This window comes from Dermacentor variabilis, chromosome 5 (genome assembly GCF_050947875.1).
Source record: "Dermacentor variabilis isolate Ectoservices chromosome 5, ASM5094787v1, whole genome shotgun sequence".
Classification (NCBI taxonomy): Eukaryota; Metazoa; Arthropoda; class Arachnida; order Ixodida; family Ixodidae; genus Dermacentor; species Dermacentor variabilis.
The window spans coordinates 56570880-56589593 of record NC_134572.1 but is presented as its reverse complement, the minus strand read 5'-3'; the positions used below and the strand labels follow the sequence as shown (position 1 = coordinate 56589593).

General features: G+C 45.8%; 1 protein-coding gene across 2 annotated transcripts in view; it reads right to left on the bottom strand.

The window, feature by feature from the left end:
- The window catches only part of LOC142582632 (cell adhesion molecule 3-like), a 174526-nt gene extending 156685 nt beyond the window's left edge, over positions 1-17841 (bottom strand). The window contains exon 1 of one of the 2 annotated variants that reach the window (XM_075692542.1): positions 17234-17841. The gene's annotated coding sequence lies outside the window, so the exon portion shown is untranslated. The remainder of the gene's footprint in view (positions 1-17233) is intronic. The other variant, XM_075692543.1, reaches the window with a different exon arrangement.
- Between the last annotated feature and the right edge of the window lie 873 nt (positions 17842-18714).

The following is an 18714-nucleotide window of genomic DNA, read 5'->3' as shown; positions in this document are numbered from 1 at the left end:
TTAAATGTATTAATTTGTATATCTGCGAGCCTAACGGCCAAGTGAATGCAGTAAATGCCATGCAGAGCTGCACACGATGGAATACGTTGCTCCTTCGGAAGCTATAAAATTGTACTCTACCCTGCTAAAGTCGCTTTTTGGGATTGCAGTATAAATAAATAAATAAATAAGTAAATAAATAAATAAATAAATAAATACCATTAGTACAAGTCGCATTCACCACGTACCACAGCATAAGAAATTCACTTATGGCGTGGCAGCGCTGTCCGCTCAATCTGGGCACAAATTTGGTCGCACCGAGTCTCTTATCCCGCATTGTCTAGCGAGCCCTCTGGACGCGAGCAGCAACGTGGCGACTCCCCGCCATGCAAGCTTGACAGGATCGACGGCTTCATCAGAAGAGCGACGATGGGAGTTAGTCTCCCCTATGTTCCCCACCCGTCCCGCTTGCTGTACAAACTTAACTAACGCATTTCCTTTTTATTTAATTCTTAGCCTGCTGACTCACGCTTCAGGGCTCGCGTCTCGCGCGACTTATTACCACGAGAAACTATTACTCGCGGTCTGGCGAGCACGGGACCCTTCAGCCAGACTAAATCTGCAGCAGCCTCCCCGCCTCACTTCGGTGTTCCGCTTCCCCACGCCACTCCGGCAGTGCACCCTGCATGACAGTCAGGAAGGAAGTACGTTGCGCGAAAACGAGAAACGAGTCGAGTGGAGGAGAATGCACGGGAACAATAATCAAGCCGGTGGCCACGGCTCACGTATTGTCGGTGATTAAATGCAAAGGCGGCGGTCGTTGGGCGTGGGCTCAATCCCGGCCGTCCGACCGTCGACTACTGGCAAGATGGGAGTGGCGCGGGTGTACTGGAAAGCAAACGGGGCAACGGGCCTCTCGCTTCGTTCGTCGTTGGATGACTTCTTACCATGCAGTGTCATGAGCTGACGAACTGTCGTGAAACAGTGAACGTGCGTGCGTATGTGCGTGTGTGCCTGTGTGTGCTGTTGTGTGTTTACATGCGGGTTAGTGTGTGACCACCGATTGAACCGATTGGTTTGTCCAAGAAGTCTTCCTTAGTTTTTAATCAAAGCCGTTTATAACTATATGACATGCATTTCTGTGTAATATTTCTTTCTAGTTCTTTTCTTAAACTTCGTTTATGACGTGCGCTAGCACAATATACTCTCTTTTCGTGCGCGTGTAGCTGAAAAAGTGTATATTTTTGTATACAAATTTGTATACAACCTCGGCAGTGAGTATCCGCGTCTATTAAAAGGACCTGACACGGTGTCACATATCTTTCTTTGCATTTGCTGAACACTGAATTTTAATTATGATACCTATGCTCAACTGCTTGGTGCCACGTATCAGAGAGAAAACTTTCTTTTATGTGTTGCTGGAAATACCGCCATTGCGGGTTACCGTAATTATTGTTGGAAATGCTTGTAGTGTTCGAGTAAACACGAGAATAACGTGAACGAATCACTGCGTGAGCCGTACTGTATAGGACAAGTACCCTGCACGCCAAAAAGTAGTTGCGTGTGTCAAGTTTATTCTTCCGTTGCTCTGAAATGTCCAGTATGTCGCAGTATCTGCTTAGTTCTGATCTCTCTATGAAGCTTTAAATGTTGTAATAGTCAAATAGTCCTCATAGAAATTGTCCTAGAAAAGCAATAAGAGAATGACGCCCTATCATTAAGCGCAGAAAGAGAGAAAGAATAGATAAAAGCTCATGAAAGACATGAAGGTTAATCAGAAGATACCTCCGGTTGGTTACTCTATATTGAGGAAGGAGAAAATGGGCACGAAAGATGAGAGAAAAGCAAAGGAAGAATGAACAATATAAAACTGTTTGTCTGGGCGCTGCCAATTAGGCTCAACATCAATACATGCACGATGAGCGCCCTACTGTCGAAGCCAAATGTAGGAATACGTAGTCAATAACGGAACGTGTCGACTCTTTCCGATAGTTCCAAAACTGTTCCTCTCCGGTCAGGAAACACTGAAACACTCTTCGCATCTGTTCTCTGACTATTATTGCTAGAGCAATCATACGGATGCTCGAGCTACATTCATGCCGTCGGCGCCACCGCCACCACCGCCATTATCGTGCTTCCTCGCTGACGGCGCATTAGTGGCTTGTGTGCGGATGGTTGTTGGGTCGTCTCCAAATACTTGGTTCTTGTTTTGTTTGAGTTGGTTTTTGGGGTACCAAAACACGACTTCTTGTATCTCGCTTTATAAGTGCACGTTCTAAGGCAGCCTGATATCGCTTCAAAAAAGTAAAGAGCTTCCCTTTGAGTAATCATAAATTATATTTTTCCTGATTTTGGTTTTTCCTCTTAAGTAGTTACCCATGGCAGGTTCCTTTTTTATTGCCGCCACCCATGAAATTGTCTAAGCCTCTGACTTTCCGCTTGACATTCTTTGTTGTCATGTTGCCTACCATACAAGGCGCATACTTGCTGGCGAGCTTCCTAGTTCTTTCCCTCCACTTTGAATCAATGTTTCTTTCTGTACAAATAGCTGAACATTCGCCGAGTCCATTTACTTTATTCCGTAGTACTCAGTTTTTCTTCGTAACCAATTTTACTTCATAACCAAATTTATTGTGCAGGAGTTGCATCTTTAGGTACGGCGCCTGCAACACTACTGGTTGCACTCCTCAGCATGCAACCGTAGCAAGACGCCTGGTACCTGCCAGAGCAACGTTCCTTCTGCACAGGAGTGGTTGCCTTGCGTGCATCATCGGGCCGTGTCGCACCAGCGTATAGTTAGGACCCTTTTCGAAGAGTTCACGTGCAACGCCAAACGTTGCTATTGCTATCAGTCCTTTGCTCTTCGGTTGAAACTGCCAAATCCTTGCGTGAATCTCCAGCCAACAGCTGAACCTTTGTTTCTTTAATGATAGGTAAACACGATCTGTGTGTGCTTCTGTGACAAAGCATGAATCAAACTCTCTTGGATGATAAAACGAGAGGAAAAGACACGCAAGACAATACTCAATAAGAACGATATACTGCGATAAAAGCGCGCATAAGGAATCAGTGAAACGCTTATGGTTCGCCGTCGAAGTTAGGTTCAACCACAGCTACGGCGTGACTGCGTGAAAGCCTTTCCATGTTAGAATAAGTATGGTACTTCGCTGTAGTGCTTGCAAAATTTTAATTAAAATTCTTGTCGAACGTCGAGCTTCCCATGTCTCAACTCCATATAGAGAGAGCGCTAGAACTTTCAAGGAGCTGGTCACTTGGCTTTTCACTGTCTTCCCTGTCGTCAGTGTGACTGGGCAGCCCTTTTTGAAAATGTGACGATTCTTGGCAGGGATAGGACAAAAACCGAAATACAAATACTTGAGGTGCTTTATATCAACGTACAAGAGGAAGGAAAATGGATCAGTGTTCCTTCTATCTGTCTGAGTGATAAAGAGATAGCTTTTCTAAAAGGTTGAGCTTTAAAGACAAGGAAGTAGAAACAAATACATAGGGCAAAATGGTGAGTTCAGCAACTTAAAGAATTTTGTATCTTGCTAAGAGCTTTGCGCATGCGTCGGTGGTTGATGTTGGAGAGCTGATTCGCTTTTTTTCAAATATATGTCAGTTGCTAGTCCAGCATTGCGGTGTCTTTTCTTTCTGTAGTGTTTGCGTCTGAATTTTTCCCCTGGTTTTCTAAAGCTTCAATATGAACCAACTGGCCTAGCAAGCAGCATTGCTATAAGAAAGTACACGTTAGCGTTTAGGCTGGGCGTGCATCCTTTTGCAAGCCGAATCAAGTTGCTTACTCTCGATTACGTAAGGCTCACAAGGAATCTCGCTGAAGAGCGCGGCCAGTTATTTGCACTGCCTGAACAGTACTAAACGCGATACAGGATCAGATCCGCGTTTAACCCTCACCCACCCACCCACCTACTCCCCTATCACGAATTATGAATGTGTATTGCCTTCGAATTATTTCTTTCTTCTAGAAACGTGCCACAAACTTTGCAGGAAAAATTATCTACATACTACTAGAATTGCTACATCGCATCAGAGCAGCAGCCATCATAGCAAAGATCTATTTACAAAGAGATTGACGTCCTGAGAAGAGGCGCTCTGCCATGAAAATAACTTAATATTTTCTTAGAAGCAGATTCGCTAGTTATTACTCAGTTGAGGGCTTGATTGTGCAACAGAGAACATTATTTAACAACAGTGATGCAGAGCAGCACTTCATGCTTCTCGCCAAACCTGGTTGTGTAGCTCCTAAAATACCATTATGTTGCGTTACTGTATGTGCAGAAGGGATTTATACGTCGTTGTTGTTGTTTTTCAGGGGGGCTGGGAGAGGAGAGAGATTAGCAAAGGGTTACTATGACATTCAGCGCTATGTTCCAGAATATGATATACTCGCCGACAAGTTGGAATATCAAATAGTAAGTTGCGCTTCATATGGAGACACCGTCACTGAACGGAATAAAGTGCGCGGCTCCCCCGTGAGGCGAAACAGCGCGGCGTAAGAAAGCCCACAAGAAAGCGGCGAACGTCGCAAGCGAGCAACGTCCTCCTCTTTCAAACCTTTCTTTATTATTATGTTAAATTTTTTTGCTTGTATGTGTACTTGTTGCTCACGCACTGTACGCCCTTGAAGGACACCGCAAAGGTCTAAATCTTACATGCATGGCCCAAACTGTGAGTGACACCTACTCTTCCCGACTAATTGAACGTCGTTTATCACGGCCCTGTGTCGCGCCCTTCTTGCTTTTCGCTTTAACGAGGGCTACGCCGTTGCAATTGCGTGCCGCAAGGCGGCAGCAAATTTATTAAGCAGCCACTTGAAGTTTCCTTGAAGAAAATTGCCGCAAGAGAGGAAAACTTCCAGGTTTTCGCAAAGATAAATGGTCTCTTCGTTCTTCTTAAAAACTGGCCCTGTCCTGTAGTTCAAGCGCGACACGTGGCAAATGCCCGTAGCTTTATGGCATAGTTTTAATGTTAAATTGCTTTCCTGCTCAAATGCCTTCCGCAAGTGCGAATAAAGAAAACAAAATTATTAATGTATATCAGTTCACACGAGAAACACTGCACAAACAACGGAAAAAGAAAGTGAACGGGAGAGTTGAAGCTGTCAAGTATGAAATGACAAATTTGATGTTGCACTAGACATAAGCATTAAAAAATAAGAAAAATGTTATGATCACTGCAAGAAAACAACGGAGTGTAGCATTAGCTCACTCCAAAAATACTAGTTGAAGAAATGTGCGAACATTATGTAATATGCTGCAATAATTTTGCGGGCCACATACTCCAGAATTTACAACTGAAACTGATAGACATAGCGTAGAATTTGAGCCTCCTCTATGTTTGTGTCAGCTGTACGGTAATGCGACAGAATTATGGCTTGCATCCACCTTATTATACTGTACGAAAGTACATCCCGTAAGGCGAATTGTTCCCGTGCGGCAATGTAGCACCGCTAAAGCTCGCTACATATATACATATGTTCACTCATGAAGGAAATTTTTGTCACAGAATTTGGAAGTAAGACGGCAATAGATATTTTTTTACATTTGTTGAAGTTTCTTTGTCGAACGCTCTAAATGTGCCTAGTGTCATGCAGGCATTTTCCATAACCACATTTTATGCAGCAGAATACCGCAACCGCTATGACACAGTGGCGACAAGATGATGGTGTAAAATCTCCCACCTGACACTGTTCGCAAGGTATGACACAAAGGCAGCATTCATCTGTTGTGAGCGCAACCCCTCTTGACGGATGGTCAGCGAACTCATCGTGTAGTGAAGGGGTAAGCGCTGCCACGTTTTCAATGACGAAGACGCGAGGGCGAGTCCCCTTATATGCAAGGTAGGACGCTATACTCACTACAGAAAGTGTGGATGCAAATAAACCGTACAATTATGTCTTGGGAGTCATATATGCTTTACATAGAGCTTTATTGGTGCGGTAGTATGAGTAAAGCAGAATATTGTTTTCAAAGGAGCGAGTTTTGAACTATCAGTTTGTTACAGTTGGGGAATAACGGCTACTGCATGTACATATGTAAACGCGTTCTCAAGCGGATCATGAATTTCGTCTTCAACTTTAGTGCAAGGTGAAAATTTACTCGGTAGCTGTAAAAAAAATAATTTTTTTTTGTCTTAAGCAGAGCCTCTAAGAATAAATCGCACCTATGCCACGACGACACTTACCTGCCTAAAACGCAAAGTCTGATAGCCGCAAAGTCTGATAGTAGATAGCGATGAGCTTTGCAATACTGTGTCGAAACCCTTCGCGAATGCTAACACTGACGCCTACTGTGAGAAGCAAAGTTCGAACTTCCCTACGACTACATATTAAGTACAGCTAAATTCACAGACGCCAATATTGTGTTGTACGCGTTTATACAGAAAGGTTTAATAATTTGGCCACGGTAAACAAAAAATAATATCATAACCGTAAAAAAGGATCTACGGACGTGCCTCGGCCTTTCTGAGTACGAATGCACAGCAGTCACTATACAGGGTGCTCTTTTTAGTTGCATCAAATTATTCAAAATTGCCTGTGGCAGATAACACAATTATAAACCTTGATTTGGATTACTCGATGATGCGGCCTTTATGTTTACGAGAATTCAAAACGTTCAATTGAATCATGAACGTACTCACGCTAATTAACTTTTTAAATTAATTGCTTTAAGCCACATATTTCAATCTACGAATTACAGCAGTTGAGTTCTGAAGGCGTATCCACTTGGAACAAACTATCGGGACTGCAGCAGTTTCACTATATTAATTTTCAAAGTGTTCGACGAAATGCATTGGCGTTCCAGTTACTTTCTTAAGAAAAGTCTGTTTTATTCAGTGAAGCTCCCCATGTTGGTCTACATTGTGTCGTTCTGAAGCAAGCCCCCGGAGTGCAATAAACCTTGGGATGGGTGAACAACCTGTGCACACAAGCGAAATTTCTCATCGGGCAGTTTAGAGAGGACACAACATCATCGTTAAATGGCTGCCTAGTCACCGCGGTACTCTATGAAACGAGCTAGCAGATGTAGCCGCTCAATCTGACTACGACAGTGTCGACTGCGCTGCTGTCCCGATGGCAAGAGCAGAGGCAACGGGAAAGCTCAAAGTGCTTGCACGCGAGCACAGACTGGCCCTATGAAATTTTGCTGACTTCAAGAACCAGCGCTCCTACTTCCCTGCATCCTCAGCTGAGGCTCCGCCTCTTGTGCGGCTTACCTTGGCGTGAAGCAATTCACGTGTGCTACGACGAGTAGTAGAGCACAAAAACACAGGTGGCCAGAAAGAAAGACGGCAGATGTCTCTGTCATGCATTTTTCCATCCATCACACAGTGTCTGTGATACGATTTGTATTGATGTGCAAACGGCAAGCCCAATTAGTCCCAATTCTCGTATGTCATCTGTGGATTCGAGACGCATGCACGAATTTACTCCTTTTGCTCAACGGAAGGGCCGGCAGTCCAGACGATGAAGTGCATGGCCATAAAAACACAATTGTGCACGTTCTGTGTGGGTGATCTCTTTTGAGTACGCAAAGAACAGCGCTTTACGTCACGCTCAACACGTGCACTCCAAAAAGTTCCACTGAAGAACCGGAATCATCGGACCCTGGTTCTGGGTGGCGTCGTCCTGACTAGCTTTAGAAGCAGGTCGGTGTTTTGCAAAGCATTGGGACTGCGTGAAAGAGTTAAAAAAAATTCATCAACGATTACGATGCTCCCTAATGCGAAATTTGAGCGCAGCTCTATACGTGTTTTCATTACGCCATATATTAAGGCACCGCAATCCACAATGCCGACTGACAGAGCCGCAACGTGCGGCGCTACATATCGACCGGCCGCACAATTGCAGCTTCCCGGCAAGTGCAGCTTATGCAACCGTAATGTTTGCCGGGAGACGTTTGCGGCGAACGCCATACGCGAAGGCGAGCTTTCTGGTTTTTTTTTTATTGCGGTAGCAATTATATGGACATTCCAGACACATTTCTGCCGTCGCCGTGATGTTCCATATAATGTCCAAGAGCGATAGTCTTCTCCGAACGATGTATGCTCTATGTGCGAGGGAAAGCGTGCGAGGAGATCTGTCAATCGCGGCTCAATCTCGCGCACGCAAAGGAGAAAAGCAGGGAGTAAGCGCTTCGTAGTAAGGCACCTACAGGGTAGGAGAGAGAAGGGGGTGGCGGTGTGCTCTGCAGCAACTGCGCACTGAACGGCCGCGCACAGTAACGCGGGCCGTATCTTAAAAGTGACCTGCCTTGAGTACAGAGTCAAAGGTGCGCCGACGGTTCATACCTTTGTGCGTGCTGTGTTCTCGCCGCTCAGTTCGCTCAGTTCGCGTTGAAACGATAGACCGCACGACTTCGCTCGCTGCTGCGGCCGCGCTCCCTCACGCCAGCGTTTTGACAGCGTGCGTGCGCGGTCATCGGGTGTGCAGTGTTCATGTTTGCCAGTGCGCGCTGACACCATGCTTAACAATACCTTATTAATACCAGCTAATAAGCGAATGCTTGCAAGTTTATACGGACCATAAAACTACTACCCTTATTTTGTATAGCTGTGTACTAATTTGCTATTTGCTATCGCAATCGATGCTTCGCCTTTCGGGCGAAACTGTGACTTTCTTTTCTTTCCCCCGCAAGGCCGGTACAGCCGCTGCAGCGATGATGATGAAATGTGGCCCGTTGTAGCGGGCGGGAACATCGAATATGCCCTTGCCAAATAATTAAACAGGCAAAAAAATATCATTCCACATACGCACACACGCACACAACAGTGCTAGTCCGCCGTTAGTGTAAGCGTCATCACATTTCCACCATGTAGTGCTACCGCTGCGTCGCGAGCCACCACTGTTCAAGGCTCGCTTTGGTGATGCGGACGTGACTCCTCCGCTCTCCTCCTCATGCTTCCGCTGCATCCTCCTCCTCCGCTTTCTTACTCGCGTTCTCTTCGCTTTCCCCGTCTTTCATCCGCCGCTGCGCTCCACGTTCGCTCTTTCATCCTTCGCTGTGCTCGTTCGCTCGGTTACGCCGAGGTACCACGCTGAGGGACGCCGAGGTAGGACGATGCTCAACGTAAAAACAGGCGCCTAAGAGCTGAGCCAGAAAATTCAATTCTGGGATTTTGCATGCTAGACCCACGATGGGATCATGGAACACGCTGTAGTTAGAGGCTCGGGAATAACTTTAACCACCTGGGGTTCTTTATCCTGAACATAAACCTAAGTGAACGAGCGTTCTTGCTTTTTTGCCCCAATCGAAATGTGTCAGGTGCGGTCGGGATCGAACCCGCAACCATGAGCTCGACGGTGCAACGCCATGGCCACTAATCTAAACCACGGTATCTTAAGCGAAAAAGCGATTTTGACGGGGAACTCATCACTTATCTCACAGAGAGTTTCTTGACACATTTTTGTTCTTTCCCTATAATTTGGCTTAACCCTCCCTCCTCCTCCCCCCCCGTCTCCTCAAAGAAAGTGCAGAGTAACCAACGAGACAATAATCCTGGTTAACCCCTCAGCCATTCATCTCCTTTGCTCTCCTTTTCGTCGAGGCGAAAGAACAACATTTACGTTTTGTGCCCTTCAGCAGACTTCATAAAACCAATTTGTCACATCGCCTTCTGAGAGCTTAGACTCGTTATCGTGTTTAACACTGAGCGGCTTGCACTGTTAATTTCTTCTCGTTCTCTCGTGCTCTCTCGAGGAAAAATTGCTAAAGGTACAGACTGCATATAGACATGCACAGCAGCCCTAGGACCCCCAGTGGAAACACAAAAGAAAATATTTCATCAGCTGCCAACGACTAATTGTGGCCACAACCAGAGCCCCTAATTTCGCCTCGCAGTGGAAGTCAGCCACATTTTCGGACACTGGCCCCGGCGCCGAAAAAAAAAAGAACATCAAGTGTGCATGAGCAAGTGCTGGAGCCCGCCGTACAGAAACTCCGTTCTCTCCTATAGGAGAAACGCCCATTGGAAAGCTCGTTAAAGAATTTAATATATCTTCTGAAAGCACTGCACTTTACCACTGAGCCGCGCTTATTAATTACGCGAAATCCTCCCGAGATATAATGCCCGCTTTCTTTCGTTTGCTTTTTGATTATTATATTATAATTATTATTATTCTGTATAGTGGCTTTGAGTCTTCAACGCAACGGGCTTGGCACGATGAAGAGCGGCCGGCAAATTATGGCCAGACAAGGCACGCGGGTGTTCTTGACAGCTGCCCGGCGATAAACGCGATTGGTGGTGCTTTCCTGCAAATTTGCATACCCAGTTTTTCTTCCCGTCTACGATCCACTCATGTTTTTTTTTCTTTTCGTTCTTTTTTTGACAAGGGTCGCTTTCTTTCACACGTTCGAAACACCACCGTTTAGGTTTCTACGGTGGAACTTTTCTTATTTGCTTAAGGATTCAGAATGACGCTGAATGTATACGCCTACAGTTTCTGATTTGATTTGCACGAAAATGGCTGTCTTTGACAGATATGGTGTAAAACACCTATAAAAAGGCAGTTAAAAAAACAGAACAGGTTTACTCCTACAATGTACGCTAAGCCATCCATCTTCAAGCCTTCAAAAAGCGTCAGTTGGACCATGTTTCTGTTCTTTCGTGCGTACGACAGTTTCATAATGATCATAGTTACAATCACCATGACATTTATGTTCACTGCGGAACAGAAGCTTCTTCCAGTAAGAGCCAGAAACTCTTGAACTACTTCATTCGACTCCATCATATGCACCGTTACCCGCCGCGGTTGCTTAGTGGCTATGGTGTTGGACTGCTACGCTTTATTAACTTGAATTTCTGCGGTACTAGTGTGATATCGTAAGCACACTAAATATATATATATATATATATATATATATATATATATATATATATATATATATATATATATATATATATATATATATATATATATATATATATATATATATATATTTCGATCGTTTCTTGCCTGCTTTTCAGGTATTAATAAGTATTATATAAAAGTGAACTGGGCCGCGGTGGTAGTTACCGGGTAGTGAAGTCGATGCAGTTCGCAGAGCGTGCCAGAGCTGCTTTTTCCTCATCTGCGAGCAACTGCAAAAAGCTCATTAGCGCGGGCAGGCCAGGTCGAGTAGGCAGCCAGGTGTGCACATGGAAGTGTGTGCGAGCACTGAGTGGTATGCGCGGTGGTAGAGGCGAGTGCTTCTCACTTTTCTGTAACTCTTCCTCACCCATCCTCTTCCTCCGTGAAGCGAAACACACGCACACACGCGCGCGCGCACACATGATGCACGTACGCACGCATGCACGCAATGCGTATGCATAGAGGCCCTCGCAGTCAGAAAGTTTTTCCAGAGAAGTCCGAGTTGTGGGAAGTGGAACACTTCTAGCACGCCGTCGACAAGCAGTTGATGTATACCCCACCCGTGATAGAATTTTAAGCGCTTCCGACGTTGAAGCAACTTCGGGATGAAAGGCTGAACGGCATTGTGAAAGAGTACCACCTCTATTACGACAGAGTTCTGCCATGCTTAAAGGACGGTTTGACAAAACGTGACTTTCCCAGGCGAAGCGCCTTGATTATTTCATACTCTCTGTGGCCGCTGAAATAAAAGACAGGACACTATCGCAAAGAATTTCATCAACAAGGTAAATAACACTGCATTAGCATGCCTACCCTGAGGAATTAGACCGCGGACCCTATAATGACAGCCAAGAACTTGGTTCTGCTGAAGTCATCCAATAGCGCGATGCGGTTTTTGATATCACTTGCTCGTATATAGTTAACCCGCACGTTCGTGATTTCTCTAGGGGCAAGTGCCTCAAAGGATCGATCACCACCACCACCATCACCACCACCACCACGTTTTACGAAAGCCCACACTGTTTTCATTCAGTTCATCTGTATGTGCTCGTGAATTTTTGTCATTTATACCCATTGTTTGCTTCGTCAAATGACTAATCAGTGCAATGCGTTGTTCTTTCTTTTCTTCTTGCCACTGTATAGGTTGCTATTACTAATCCTTTGTGTCCATTTTCATAGGCACGTACAGAAATGTGACTGTTGCTTGCTGTATGCCTCAATATTTTTTTTTTTGGGGGGGGGGGTGGAGGGGGGGTTGGAGCAGGGGCCCATCAAGGTGTTTCCAGGCGTTTTTTCCTGCCTCATTCATACGCATATGTGGACATTAAATTAGAATATACGATGGAAAGAAAGAAAATAGAAGCATGGGGCAGGCTGGCAACTGCCACCGAACACCTGCCTACTCTTCAGGAAGGAGTCAGAAATACAGAAATAGCAGATAGGAAGAGGGCAAGAAAATAGGAAAGAAATAACGATATCACAAATCACGCAGACTAAAGTAAAAGAATGTCATAGAATAGAGTGTGGTACAGGCAAACATGACTTGCCATTAAGATAATTCACGTCGGTGGGTGCCTCCTGCGAGGAGAGAATGTTATGCGTTGGGGGATTTCACACTGCAGATATACCATTACCTTGCTCGAAGAGGAAGATGGCCTGAATGTTCTTTTTATCACCTTATTTTTTTCATTGCGGCTACATAGTCACACGCATCACGTATATGTACCAACTAGCTAAGCTTTCCGTTCAACTACGTGTGTAGTCACTCCCATCGGCAGCGTCATCGTTCAAAGCAGATTTCAGTTTATGAGTAGTGACTCAATAAAGTCATTTCCTCCTCCTCCTCCTGAGCAGTGAAAGTACATGGCTACCACAATAACGTTCACAAGAGGGGAACCGAATAAGGGAAAGTTTTCTGTCTAAAGTTTCAACAGTCATTGTATAACATTCTACATGGTGGCAAGGCAGTCAGTCACGTTCCAGCAAATCCGCAGAGTTTTCATGCGTCTCCAAAAGCAATTGAGCCTTGAAGCCAACTATTTAGATCAATTTGTTGTTTATTTCTCAAACTTAGGGCTTATATATAAGCAATGAGGCTTTAGCAATCGCATTCATCAAATGTGCGACAATGAAAATTTTGCTGCGTTCTTGTCTGTGTAGAAATTCGCCTGTGGGCGTTATCTGTGGTTGATTAGTGCCATGGCAACGGTCAGCTTCGCTAACAATAAAGGAACGAACGGATAATAAACAGGAGCACCGCAGCTGCGATCGAACCTGTGACTTGTCGATTTATGAAAGGTCGTTCGACCAGTTTTGTCGTCCTGTTTTTCTTGTTTATTTTAATTTCTGAATTACACCTATATGACAGCTTGAGATGCAGCGATGATCCAAGCGGATTGACACTCACGACAGAGTGTGCCCTCATAGACGCACTTAGGTCGTACAAATGAAAATGTTCTATTGTTATCATTAATCTCAGACGTTATATATAGAAGTGATGAACTCGCAACGGACCGGTAGTGAAAGGAAGCAACGAAGTGAGAAGCAAGGAAGGGAGGGAAAGCGGGGAAATTAACCAGGGATAGATTGACTGCTCTGCATCGGAAAAAAAAACAAGAACCCTAACAGTACGGGTGAAACAAAGAAAAATAGAGAGACAAATGAAAAGAGAAACACAAGGCGGTCAGCCAAACCAGAAACCTCTATTCACTATACTAAACTATAGCTAAGCTATAACTTTAGCTAAGCTATAAGATGACTCCTTAGCGCTTTAGCTATAAGATAACTCTTTAGCTATTAGATGAAAACAGAAGTGTCACCGAACATTTCCGCGCTCACAGTAGTCAAACCAAGCCCAATGTTAGAGCGGTCAGCAAGAATATGCAACCCGACGACTGGTGAGCACCAACAAAACGCAGCTCATTATCGTCTACTTCGTTGAATAGTGCATGTTCGTTTGACACAGTTTCCAGGTTTCGTCGAAGGACACGAAATTCAGTTGTCGTTCACGGTTACAAGTGAGAAGCGAAAACAAGGCCAGCGGCGTCAGGTCGGCGACGCGAACGAAAAGACAAAAGAAACACTGAGCGATGGTTTACCAGAATGCCCGTGAATAGGCACGCTCTCACACAACGTCTAAACGTTGAGTGGTTAGAGTTTAAACGCAAGTAGGTGCTCCGTGAGCGAGCGATGACAATATATGTAAAGAGGGCCGCTTAACGCTGAGCGGCTGCACTTGCTATGCGCGCATTAATTGGCGAAACTGTAGCCAGCTCATCGGTCGCGCACACAGAGAACAGCATGCTCCTGTTAAAGGCACACATATAAAATAGGTCAAAAGAGTTAACGTTTTAAACTGGCATGGTATGAGCATGGTTCGAAAAGGCGTCAATACGCGTTAGTTTAACGGAATGCCAAACACGTTAGCATCTGCATAATTCATTCTAAAGACAGGTTTTGACACAGTATAGGATCTTAAGCAGCAGGAGAACTTGCGTAAGATGGCGCACGTTAGTACTTGACAAAACAGCGCTAACAAACACGAGAAGAAGCACATTAAGGTACGTTTTCACACACAGCGCGCTCGTGCGTGAACCCACGCCAATTCTTTCGTCTTTGTTAGCGCTCTTTTTGGCAAGTATATATAAAATCTTTTTCTTTTGTTGTTGTTCTATAATGCCCGAAATAGGTGTTTCTTTTTTTTTATCTGTCTCTCTTTTTCTTATGCGTGATCACAATCTTCGCGATGCCAGCTGCAGAAGCTTGGGCATTCGTGGAACGCCACGCGGCGAAGCTGATACGCGATTTCGTCCTAGGTCTGCTCCTTCAGCCACAGCGGGGTCTATGCGCCGAAGGCGGAATCACACAGCATTCGCGAGACCTGGCTCATACGGTATCGCACGAGACCACGCGAAGCAATAATTACGTTATCGACAGGCCCGCCGGACAAGCAAGTGCGCCGTTCTTGCCGTTGCACCGTCTCTGGAACCATTTATTGAGTCCCGCGGAAACCTCGTTATGCTCGTGCCTCCGTTGTGCCTTCTAATGACCCCGCAGAAGATCGATTGTCGGTGCTTGTGTTTAGATACAAGAAGCCGCTCGCCGGAGCTTTTTAATGAATTCACGTCGGGGTCGTTTCGGCCTGTCTATCGCTGAGTGAAAACAAACTTCATTTCTACGCGTCCCTCGTGTGGCATTATTGAACTCGCGTAAACAGCCTATTCGGTGATGTTCGTTTTCATCGCGGAGAACGATCTCAAGGTAGTTCTTTTTTGTTTTTGTTATTTTTTTGCAAAAAGAAAGCTTACCACGAAGTAAAACTAAAGGTGAATGTTGAAGTAAAATTTTTTTGTAGATATCAAAATATTGCGACGCGTCATTAGTTGGGAGCGATGGGGGGGGGGAGGTGGAGGGGAGGTGTATACAGTTCATTGAGGCACTTACTTTCCTGTATTCGCTCTGATTTACTTTGCTGGTTGTCACTGTTGGACCTCTGAATGATGTTCTTGTGCATAACTTTGTTCGAATGGCTGCAAAATAAGATCCCATTTCGCATTCCATATCTGCATGTGATGCTAACAAAAGCTACTTGGTTTGACTTAAGTTCTTCCAATATTATGCCGTACGAGCAACCTTGTGGGAAATGGACTTTTTTCTGAAGATGTGAGATTTATTCGTAATCTTGTTTTTCTGTGTTATTATGAATATGCGGGAACATGCACTTAAGTATACACATCAAAAATGGCGCTCCATATGCATTGATAGCTACATGGAGTAATGAAGCCATACAAGAGTGACTCGGTGCACGCGTGTCTGTCAGTACTCAGTATAGCGTTGATGTAACTTGTCCTCGCCTTTTGATTCTGCATTTTCCAGTTAGTCTGAGACTCTATGGGGACCACATTTGCTCTCTTTAGCTCACTCCGCTAATGAATTTCTGAACCTGCGAAGTTTCTACTTGTTATACATAATGTTATTATAAAGTTTAGTCACAAAGAAATAGCTATCACCATTAGAAGATAAAAACAATTACTATATGTTCCTTTTAAAACATAATGAAAAGAAGATTCGTCAAGGTCTACAATTTGCACATTTGTAATGTCACCCAGAACTGCACAATGCTATAACCGACCATGACGGGTACGTTGCAAACTATACAGTATTCGTTCACGCTTTGTGTTATTTTCCTTCAGCTAAGTACTGCACGTTGCTACGTTAAGCTGCTGGTCTGTAGATAATCCGATAAGCAGGTATCTAAAATAAATCTCACAAAATAGTAGCCGAGTTTGTTCAGAAGATCATTTTGAAAATAGGCAGCATGTTGAATGCAAATTCTTTGCCCTAATTTTGATTGCTGTAAACTTGGTCTTTCGATTCCATACGGGAACGTATTAATCTTACGCAAACCAAGAGAATTAGTTAATCCCCCGCGACTTATTCCCGGTAGACTACGCTAAATGATGCCACCGTCTTATTGCACCGGAACAAACCGAACCGCAGCGGTTGCTGAGTATCGCATCGATTCCAAGTGGCAGAAAGGCATCACCATTGACATGTGAACTTTACGATAAGCTAAATCAGAAAGGCAGAAAGCGAATAAATAACCCATCCTGAGGCGTGAACTTTTCTTTAAAGCAAATTCACAATTATCAAGGGTAATATTTTTATTAAAAAAGGTCGTGAGAGGGGCTTTCAAATGAGCGAGGAAAAAAGTGGAAGTGCGGCTTGTGATCATCAACCCGATCAAGAAAACCATTACGCCTGTTTAGATGCGTGCGCCATTGATGGCTTAATATGAAGAAGCTGTTGCCGATAAAACGCAAGTAAACTTTGCATGCAGCCTCTTCAGTACGTTCATAAATATCTGAAGATGAGGCAATTAGCGACAGCAACTTATGAATTACGACCGCTAATGACCACGGATTCAACGTTTAAATTTTCCTGCACCAACCCAGGTGACAGTCTCAGGTGTCTTAATGAGATCCCTTCAATCCGCTTCCAAGAAAAAAAAGCAGTTGTCTCATTGAAGAAAGCTTAACACATTCACCTATACCTCAGTGAAATATGAACTCGATTCGTAGGAACAGTGCCTTGGTGCAATTGTTTATATGCACGCATCAGCTGGCGGCATTATGAAAGAAGGTATGTGGCAATTGCGCGGGCGTTATTTCATAGTAGAATAGTTGCCATAGCATGGATTTCTGTTCGTCTTTGGCGAGAGTCGGTCATCCAAACCGCTGAAGAGCGCTGTTTGTGGGACCTGTTTTCTGACTCACGAAAGCGCGATTTCAAGATTTATAAACAGCACACGAGTGTGTTCCCCAAAATACTTTTCTTTTACAAGAGCCGAGCCGAGAGAAAGAACGGATATCTGCAAGCGCTTACCACAAGCGAGGAAGGGAGCATCGACGTAAAACCACTTGTTTCGAGTCACCTGTAGTTTCTCAAGCCAATAGCACAGAGAGAGATGGTCAGCAGGTGGATGGTGTTGGTCAGACTGTGAGTCGGAAACTTAGCAGCAAGCAGTCCGAAAACTTGTCAGAAGAAAATCCCTCTGCTTCAAGGCAGCCCAAGCCATGTTCAACCGGTGCAGGCGTTCCAGTGAGCGGAGTTTCCAAACGTGGAGCAGACAGTTTGAACATTGAAGCAGAGCCAAGCACGCTAAATCCCAGCTCAAACAGTCGGAGCACGCAATGTTCGACAAGAGGAACCGTTCAACGTTCACTGCCAGGGGCGCCAGTCAAAGAGATGAGGGCCGGGTTCTCTTTGCCTTTCACATTTAAGCGCACACCGCCACTCTCACTCCATCGCATACGGGCAAACAGCAGCAGCAACAGACAGCGCTGCCCCTCAACACTTCAGATCCACCGACGCCACAGCGCGTCGAGGCTACGGAGCAGCGTGCGTCCGAGCCGGGCGGCACCGCGTGCGCCAATGCACAGCGCGCGGCGGGAAACCCGGCTTCTGAGCCGCGCCGTGAAGCACTTCTCCCAGGCCCTCGCCGCCACCAGCGGCGCGCGTTGGCCGCCCCGTCACAGGCCGCCCCCTGCTTCGGGCCTCACTTTTTCTGATGCGCTCCGAAGTTTTCTTGTTTTACCTATCGCATCTTTTCTTCGCCCGTCCCACCCTTCTCGGGCATCTCTCTCTTCCCGCCGTTGGACTCTCTCATCCTCTCCCCGTCAGCATTTCTTTCGTCTTGTTTCTCCCTCGTCGTTTCCACCGCGACGGGCAGCTTGCTCGGGGTGCGCTTTCGCCCTCGTTTTCCGGCGTGTGACGTCATGTCCTGTGCGCCTCTCTTCCCATCTGCGCGGGTGCGCCAGGCGCACAGGCTACCAACGCGCACTTCCAGATTCCCCGCCGGCGCGACGAGCGGCCGTCCGTCCGGTGCTCACGTGCCTGGCCGCTGGCCTCTCTAGCTCACTGCCACCCACCCGACCGAACGGACCCCTCCTACGCGCTCGCAAGCCGAGGTCGACGAGGAGCAGCGCACCGAGTGGGGCCTCCCAGCGTGGTGTGCGCTGCGCCGCGTGTGACCGCTCTTTTGTAGCAAGCAATGCGCTTGTGTTTTGTTTGTTTCGCGAAGGCTTCTTAAGAGGGGGCGTTGGGCGGCGGGGAGGAAAAATGGGGCGGGAGGAGCGCCACAGGGAGCACCGGCGGGGAGTTGCGGGGCCGCTGGGCCTGTAGGGCACTCGAATGAAAACCTCTGGCTTTGTGCTTTACTATCCCGGCGCAGTGGCTCACACGGGCTGAAGATGCTTCTGTCTGGAGAATGAAAACGTGCACAATGCAGGCTTGTAGAGAACGCCGATCTAATGCCTCGTGCAGTGTCCGAATACTTTGAAAGGAGCCGACGCCGCCATGCCCTC